The sequence below is a fragment of the Magnolia sinica genome, chromosome 18 (assembly GCF_029962835.1).
Source record: "Magnolia sinica isolate HGM2019 chromosome 18, MsV1, whole genome shotgun sequence".
Taxonomy (NCBI): domain Eukaryota; kingdom Viridiplantae; phylum Streptophyta; class Magnoliopsida; order Magnoliales; family Magnoliaceae; genus Magnolia; species Magnolia sinica.
The window spans coordinates 20424925-20434411 of NC_080590.1; positions in this window are offsets into that span (position 1 = coordinate 20424925).

Sequence of the window (9487 nt, forward strand, 5' to 3'; positions counted from 1 at the left end):
GAAATGTTTATTTGTCATCAAACCTTTTTTATTTTTTGTTTTTTAAAGCACAGAGAGCTGGATAGAGGGACTACACAAATATCAGCTTGGTACAAAACTTATGTGGCCATCGTCAGGATTATTTTTGTGGCGTAGTTCACTTGAGATTTGGATTGCTTCGGTTTTTAAGACAGGCCCTAAAATGAGGTGGGCCCCATAGGGTCCACCCATGGATTCAGGAATCCAGCGAAGCGACGCCCGAATTCTTTATCTCATACGGACCTCATTAATTTATAGGATATGCAGCATCCAACGGCCAACGTGCTGTGATGGGACGGTTTGGAATATGAGACATGTTGCAAAACCCTCCCTAGGTAAAACTGGTTTTGGTGTTTTTTATTATAGAGATTTTGACCAAAGTAGCTTTATGGTATTGCGCGTTAAACGTCCCAAAACTCAAAATGTTTAAACAAATGCCCTAGCTAACCTCCTAATACATTTTTAAAAATGTTTAGGATGAAACTGTTGTTCACCGAGGACTATTTTTATTCCTTTTCAAGCATGTCTTTCGAGGCCCCACCATCACCTCCTCATACTGTATTTTTTAGTGTATAGTCACCGTCATCAACTTCCTGAGCCCTAAAAAAGAGTGTTGTTTTTGCTCCGATGATTACATTTCTTAGAAACGGAAGCCAGTAATAGGTGGAATATATTTTGAATGGATTTATTATTATTATTTTTATATTTTTATTTTTTTCAAAATAACATTTTTTAAGAGATAAAATGCACTTTTGGTTTTGAATAGAGAGGGATGGTCATAGTTGTTGTCATAGGGAGAAGTGATTGTCAAAAGGAATTTAAGATATAGATGTTGTCATGTGGAAGACAATGAAAGAGATAAAATTTGGATATTATAATATATTACCTTGGAAGACAATAGACATATATCATTTGTCAATGGTTAAAGTTGTGTGTTAAGTGTCTGGGTCGTGTTCGTCATGTGTTAGGGGTTAAGGTTGTTATGTGTTAAAGGTCGAAGTTGTCAAAGTTTGAGTTGTGGTTGTCATGTGTTAAGGGTTGAAGTTGTCAAGATCTGAGTTGTGGTTGTCATGTGTTAAAGGTTGAGGTTATCATGTGCTAAGGGTCGAGGTTGTCATGTGTTAAGGGTTTAGGTTGTCATATACTAAGGGTCGAGGTTGTCATGTGTTAAGGGTTTAGGTCGTGGTTCTCATGTTATAAGAGTTAATGTTGTCATGTGTTAAGGGTCTAGGTTTTCATGTGTTAAGGGTTGTAGGGCCCACGTGTTATATGTGTCAAGTCCACTCCGTCCTTTGAATTCAGAATTTAATCTAACGTCATAGATTAAAAAATGAGTTACAAAAAAAAAAAAAAATTATAACCTCCAAGAAGTTTTCAATGGTAGGTTTTCAATCTCACTGCTTTCTATGGTGTGGCTCACTTGAGCTTTTGATATGTCTCATTTTTAGGCTCATGCCCTAAAATGATCTTTCAAAATGGATGGATAGTATGAATAAAATGCATACATCACAGTGGGCCTGACAAGACCATCCATCTCTATATAGGTCCTATTACTAAACTGCATTAGGTCACATCACATCACATCATGTTCACGTGAATTTCCTACAAAAACCTTTTGCAGGAAGTTCTTGCCACCGGAAGCTAGGTTGGGCCCACTATGATATTTGTGGGAAATCCACTCCATCCATCTGTTTTGGAAGATCATATTAAGACATGAGACAAAAAATTAGACATATTTGAAACTCATGTGAGCCACACAACTGGAAATGGTGGAAAGGGGTTGCCTACCATTCTAGGCTCCATTGTGATGTTTATATGCAATCCAAATTGTTCATAAAGTGACCCCAAACGCTCATAAAGTCCTTCCCAGCACTTTTGGGACCATAGCCCTTCCAAGAGATTGCTGGTTGAATGGATTATTCTAAATCGGTCATCTTCCCCAATTTGATGCCAGAGATGGTATATATGTTGAATTATGGTGAGAAAAGGATCATTCCTCTTTTCATCATGATAATCACAAAATACCAATAGTGCATGGTATTGTCTAACTTGTTCCACTTGAGGACTTTCTGTTTGTGGACATCTTTAATCCAAAGAGACTACACGAGGGGAACTGTAATATCATGTTTATTCATTGAAAATCGAGTGAATATTTAAAAGAGGTGAGAGGTACCAGATATCTATATACTTGGGGAGTGAACAATATGAATGCATTACATAACTATTTATAGTATGTATATCTGTACATATATAAGTATCCCAAACACTTACATACATGAAAAACCTCTACATAATCTTAATAAATTCCAATACTATGGAGTCTTAACTATAATTCAATTGTTTGGTTTAAAGTGTTATTTTCCATAAAAATGTAAAAAAGGTCAACCATCAAATATGATAAGCTCTCTCTCATAATCATGATAATCTACATTTAATATGTTCTTTGAGAAATAATTTTACTCATTTTTTGAAAAAAAAAAAAAGTTAGTCAACTTTCTAATCTTTTATTTTATTTCTTAAACATAAAAAACCTATCACACCAAATGAAGAAAATTTGTATTAGGGATCATTTGGATGCCTGTAAATGGTTTAAGTGATAAATGAATTACTGGTACTGTAAATCATTTACAGCCTGTCTTGTTTAGCTGTAAGCTATAAATGATTACCGGCAGTTGGATAGCTTGTAAATTGTTTAATCTGTAGATAGAGAGCTAATCTTTTCATTTATAGCTGTTAGGCTGTAAACGGAGAATCTGTAAATGAGATCCCAGCTTTTTCACTGTAAATCAAATGGGGTTGAAAGTTGGAAATGATGCCCCCAACCATGTCTATCAACTTCACTAGCTGGTGGCAGCGCTACAACTACATACTGTCCAGTGGGCTCGATGCTGGCCTGGCTTTTATGGGTGTACTTTTGTATCTGTGTTTGGGGTTGGAGAACATCAACCTCAATTGGTGGGGAAGTGACGGGGATAACTGCCCTTTGGCTAGCTGCCCAACTGCCAATGGCATTGTTCAGTCTTCTAAGCAGGACACGTTTGGATGTACTGTTGAAATCAATTGCAATCATGATCAATTCCTTTTATTTACTGGATAGCATTTGCATTGAGGTAATACTTGGAAATAATCAGTATTTTGCATCCAAACATGCAACCAACTTGTTACAGTTTGTACATAAATCTCGGTTACATTTCTAGTGTATATGACTTTGCGAATATTATTCATTGAAATCTAGAGTACTTCTATATATTAAGATTGAAACTTGTTTAAATGTAGCTTCTTCAAGCAATGAATGTTACAATCCCAATGGTTTAAAGAGCCTAGCTAACTTATTTATTGCAATGCACCCTATGCGGTTTAGTTCTTTATTCGGGTAGAGCATCATTGCCATGTCGTATATTCAGGATCTAAGAAGTAAGAACCAGCATGGCATTTCTAAACACCATATGTAGCATTCATCAGATGGGCTCCACCTTTTCTATACCCTGCCCAAGTGGGCCACCTATGATCACAGTGACCATGCATGGCATAAGAGGGACCCACAATGATTGAAAATATACCCAATAACACCTTGATCGGATGATAACATCCACTCATATAAGGGCCCTCAACATGGAAGGTTACACCACTTGTGTCTATTTTTCATGCTCTTGTTGTTGCCTTCGATGGTCTAATTTCGGTTATCTTTTGGTCACGTGAGATCCATAGTGGGTCTCCTCTATCCAACGGTCTTTGTTGATCGTTGGTGTGACCAGTTGGGCCGCCCACTTGATAAAATCATCCAATCTGTGAATAAAGTGGGACCCAAATGCATGACCATCCACTCAAGTTTTTCTGGATTGTCACTATTTTCTCAGACGTGTGGAGAAGTGCATGTGGAGCTAGCAAACCACACAGACCAGACCAAGCTCAATCTCAAGCTCAAGCTCAAGGTTAAGCTTGTATAATTTGGACCAAACCAAGCTTAAACAGTAGGGATAGGGTGGAAGCTCGGCGGCTCGTGTACGGAGACCGTATGCCAACATGCTCATTGCCTGTTTGGTTATGGCCCACCAAGCAAATATATATATCTCTGGCAAGTAACCGGGCCCACTAATCCATCGGCGTTCTATGAATATCATTTCCACCGCACATTAATAGCTATTGTACTCTGTTGCTTTTCTAAGTAGATTGTTTTTGTGCTTGGACCACCTGAAAATAATTAGAACTTCTCATTTGTGGACTCCCAGACTGCGAAAAAAAAAAAAAAACCTCACCAATCCACTGATCTTAGCAAATGGGTGATGCAATTTTCCCCGTTAGTTGTGAACCGTTGAGTATTTCTATTTTAACCATCAGTTGGCAGACCACTAATCAAAAAATATTGAATTAAATATGGCAAAGACGGCACAGAGCAATGAATAAAACTATTTATGTGTCTATTTGATTATGGCCAAAGAATGATTGTAGTTGCTAGTGGATGGCCTATAATATGAAAATCATCATCATCCAAGCCTTGTCTCAATTAATTGAGGTTAGCTACATAAATCTTGTACCACACCACACCATGGTATGCCGTGGGTACGCGAAGTTGTTCGCAAGGCATAGTTTTGCTTTCACCATAACTAAAGGGATTTAATATAAAGGTCTTCTCACCAATCTTTCTATCCAATGTGAGACTAAAACTCTACTGCAAGACAAAGCAAGAAAATCTAATTTTTCCTATTTTAAATTCTTTTTTTTTATTATTATTAACACACTCTGTCAAGGGCCAGACTTTTAATTAAACCATTGGTTGTGGACTCTTTTCTTAATACCTCAATCCATGTCTTTTTTAACCTTCCCCTTTACCTTTTGAAGCATTTAACATGCATCAACTCATCTCTCTAACCAGCGGTTCTTCGTCTCTGTTTCACATGACCAAACTAAGTCTACTTTCCCTTATCTTATTGCTTATCTATACCGATCATAAGTTTCCTTGTATAAATTTTTTCCTAGTTTTATAATTTTTTGTCTTCCCACTCATTCATCTCAAAATCTTCATTTCAACTGTACTTACCCTATGAACTTTTTTTTTAATTACCTAGTATTTTGTCCCATAAAACACAGTTCGTCTTATAGCTATCCTATTATATTTCCCTTTCTCCAAAGGCACATCTTCATTTCTTCTACCTAGATTAAATTCTATGGGGCAACATCCTTTTCAATCTGTCCACTCTCATGAGCTGTGGAACCAAAGTGTCAAAAATGGTCATTTTAGAAACTTCTTGGTTAATAATCTTAATAAATTCCTTATTTTCACTTCTATTATTACTAAAAATTGCACTCCATATACTCAGTTTTAATCCAACTAATTTTAAATGTTTTGGATTTATAAGGATCCCTCTATAAATTTATTTTTTAGTTTATGCCTTCTCTTGTCATGCCAATCAAAAGTATGCCATCCACAAATAACATATATCATGGGATCCTTTTTTGCAAATGCCTCTTTAACTCATCCATAACCAATGCAAAAAAGTACGGGTCCAATGTTGACCCCAAGCGTAAGCCTACAGTAATTAGGAACTCACTTATCTCTTCAATAGTGGTTCTCACTCTAAGAGCTCTTGAAAAAGCCTTTCGACATACCATTTATCAACACAGAACCAAGTTGATGCAATCTTTAATCCACTCTCTACTTAACACCAAACACAAATTGACCCAAAATATATAGAAGAAAATCACAATCGACATGATCATATAGAAAGCTTGAATCTCTAAGACTGGTGCCTTAGAGTTTGATAGGTGATTATTTATGCCTAAAGTTAGGGTGGACTATAGTCTAGTCTCAGTTCATATGTAAAGAATTTTTTAGTAAACTCTATACTCTTATCCGTGTTGTAAGTCGCTAAAGATTGATTGTCTTTTTGTTGCCTATAGGCTAAGAAGTGCATGTTATTGTGTGCATACTCAGCGTGTGATACCAAAGAGTCGTCATCAATGTCATCAGTTTTTGCTACTACCCTCACCGACTGGTAGTAATCCTCTTTCTTTTTTATGTTGGTTGAAGTTCCCAAAGGAGTTTTGACCATTTATCAAGAAGGGATTGTTTGAGGATTTCTACTTAAGCATTTGACCCCAAGATTTTCAAATGATTTAGTCAACTTGGATTGATACCGATCCCTCGTACATTCCTTGCAATGTCACTATATTCCCTTGAGAATCTTTTCTTTCCTAACGTTAATTAAATTAACTCTCTAAGAGCGTTGTTATACGCATTCTCTAAGCCAATAGAGACCATATGCAGATCCTTCATTATCTCCTTATAGTTTTCCATTAATTATCTAAGTAGGAATATGGCTTCAATAGCAGACCTCCCTGGCATAAAATCAAATTGAGTTTTTGATATATTTTTCTCATACCTTAGTTTTTTCTTAATCATTCTCCCAAAACTTTGAAAATATGGCTTATAAGTTAATTAATCCAATAATAGTTACTGCAACTTTGCATGTCTCATTTATTCTATAAATTGGTATCGTGGTATTTTTCCTCCATATTTTTGACATTTTCTTCAATCTTACAATTTTGTCGAACTACTTTGTCAACCAAAATAAGTTAATATATTGCGTACAATTTCAAACCCCTATTGGTATACCATTTAGTCCAAAGGTCATTTGGTATACCAGATCTAGTGTAGGAGTCTTTCCTATTTTCATCTTTCTCAAAGCTTCTTTCACTTTAGATATCCTTATTTCATGAAAATATCTATAAAATGCAGAGTCACTTGAATTTATAGTTCATTTTATCATAGTGGTTATTATTTAACAAATTCTAAAAATAGCTTTTCTACCTTTTATTGATCTCATTGTCTTTTATCAATACCTTCATTTTATCCATACTCTCTCCTGCTCATTTGTGCAAATTTGAAGATACATCTTTCTCACCTTTTCTCGTCTCCTATCTATTGTAAAGATCGTAAGTCTTATATTTCGTCTCACTTATTACTTTCCTAGCAGTCTTTTTGGCATTTTCATATTTTTCAAGATTTCCATCATTTCTAAACTCTTACCAAGGTTTCCAGATATAAACATTTCTTATGAATAACTTTTGTACTTTGTCATTCCACCACTAAGTTTCCTTACATGATTGGCTTTTCCCCTAAATACTCCCAAAACATCTTTTACCAATTTTATTTTATTTTTTTCGAAAGAGGGGCCATGCCCCTAGATCTTTGTTAATGAGGAACATACAATGTACAAGCTAGATTTCGGGCGGGCTCCACAACAAAAATAATTGGGCCTCACCTATCATATCAGCGAAAAACAAAAAAGGAATGGAAAACAGAGTAGAAAGATTGCCTATCCTCCCTGCTAAACTCTCGAAAAAACAAATTGCTGAACTTGGACTTCCCCATTTCCACGAAGAATTGCACCTTCCCCGAGTTGCTCGAAACCCCCAGACAGAGCAGAACACGCTGCCCGAATTGAGGTGGGGGAGGAGCTGCCTTGTCTAAGCCGGAAAACTGAGGACGCTTTGCACTTAGCAACTTGGAGTTGGAATTCTAAAACCCGTCGGCCTGAAAGGGGCTGGGTGGACTAGATGGGGCGATTACCCAACTCCTTTCTTGACTTTGCAATGTCGAACCCGTCCCATGCCAACTTTGTCCAAGATAAGGTGACTCTAATAAGACGGGGAAGATTTGATGGCCTGAGATAAAGATGGTCTGAGGAGCCACTGCTGGCCAGATTAGCAAGCCCATCAACCACAGAGTTCCCTTCGCGGAGTGTATGGGAGTAGCCGGTGTTCAGAGCCTGGGTTTGCTGGTGTATGTAGCCAAGGGAGTACCAGAGGTTCCAGCTGAAAGAAGAGGAGGGGGAAGAGGCCGCGTCAAATAGAATGCCGGAGTCCGTCTCAACAATAATGGAGGACAGCCCAATGACTTTGCATAGATGAATGCCATCAGCCATTTCACGGGCTTTTGCCACCATGTTGGAGACGTGACCAAACTGGTTGTGGAAGGCGAAGATTAAGTTTCTGTTGAGATGTGGAGCCACATCTGGATGGCCGCTCGACCAGTCGAGTAGCCCACTCGACCAGTCGTGGAAAGTCTAGCGAGCATCAGTTTTTTTGTTCCGCAGTACTTGACCGGTCAAAGCCCATGCTCGACCAGTCGAATTTCCTCTCGACCAGTCGAAGTTACGTAGATTCGTTTCCGAATTTGATGCAGACTGCGGATTTCTGAGTCGATTTTCGCAAAAGTGCGAAAGGGGAGTTGCCTAAACTATAAATAGGGGTCTCTAGGGCTTTTCTAGTATGTATGAAAGTTATTCCAAGGTGTGGGCAAAGGATTTTCTCTGTACTTCTAAGGGAGAGGTTAGTATATTGCCTTGTAATCTTCGTTTTTCGTCATAGTGGAAGTTTGCATCTGTAATTTTTTACCCTTGTTGGGGTTTTTCTACGTATATCTTATCTTGTGGTTTGTTCGGAATGTTTTAATTCTTTTCTAGTTTATATTTCTTCTTGTTTATTGTTTATGGGTGAGACCGAAGATTGGATCTTGGTTCATTGCGTTGTTGGTGTACTGCGTAATAACTGGTATCAGAGCTATTAGTTTAGTTCTATTGGGAGCAATGACGGAAGAAGGGAAGACTAGAATTGAAAACTTTGATAGTTCAAACTTTGTCTTTTGAAAGATGCAGATGGAGGATTATATGTATCAGAATGACCTCTATATTCCTCTGGGAGGAAAATAGAATAAACTAGAAAATATGCCAAATGATGAATGGTTTTTATTGGATCAGAAGGCTTTAGGAACGATCTGACTCTCTTTGTCTAAGAGCGTCGCCTTCAATATATCCAAGATGAAAACTACAAAAGAATTAATGGAAGCCCTAACCACCATGTATGAAAAACCCTCAACGTCCAACAAGGTTCATCTTATGAAACAACTATTCAACATGAAGATGTCAGATGGTGGAAACGTGGTGAACATCTAAACGAGTTCAATACAGTTACAAGCCCGTTAGAATCCATTGGCATTATTTTTAAGGATGAGGTCATGGCGTTATTGATCTTGTCTAGTTTGCCAGACAGTTGGGATGGTTTGGTGATTGCTGTGAGTAATTCTTTAGGGTCGACAAAGCTGAAATTTGATAATGTGGCCGGTCTAATTCTCAGCGAAGAATCTAGAAGAAATGCATCAGGAGTTTCAAGGAATACTCTAAACGTTGAAGAAAGAGGAAGATCGCTAAATAAAGGAAGCAATAAACACGGACGTTCTAAGTCGAGGAAGAAGTCCAAGGGACCGAAAGACAAAGAAGGGTGTTGGCATTGTGGCAAGAAGGGGTACATGAAACGTGATTGCAGGGCGCTCAAGAAACAAGAAGGAAGCTCTTAAGGTGGGAAAGATTCATTGAATCTATCTAAGGAGAGTGACAGAGAGGCATTGATCTTGTCTCTTGATGCGAGGAATGAGTCTTGAGTTATAGACCTGGGTGCTTCGCTTTATGCC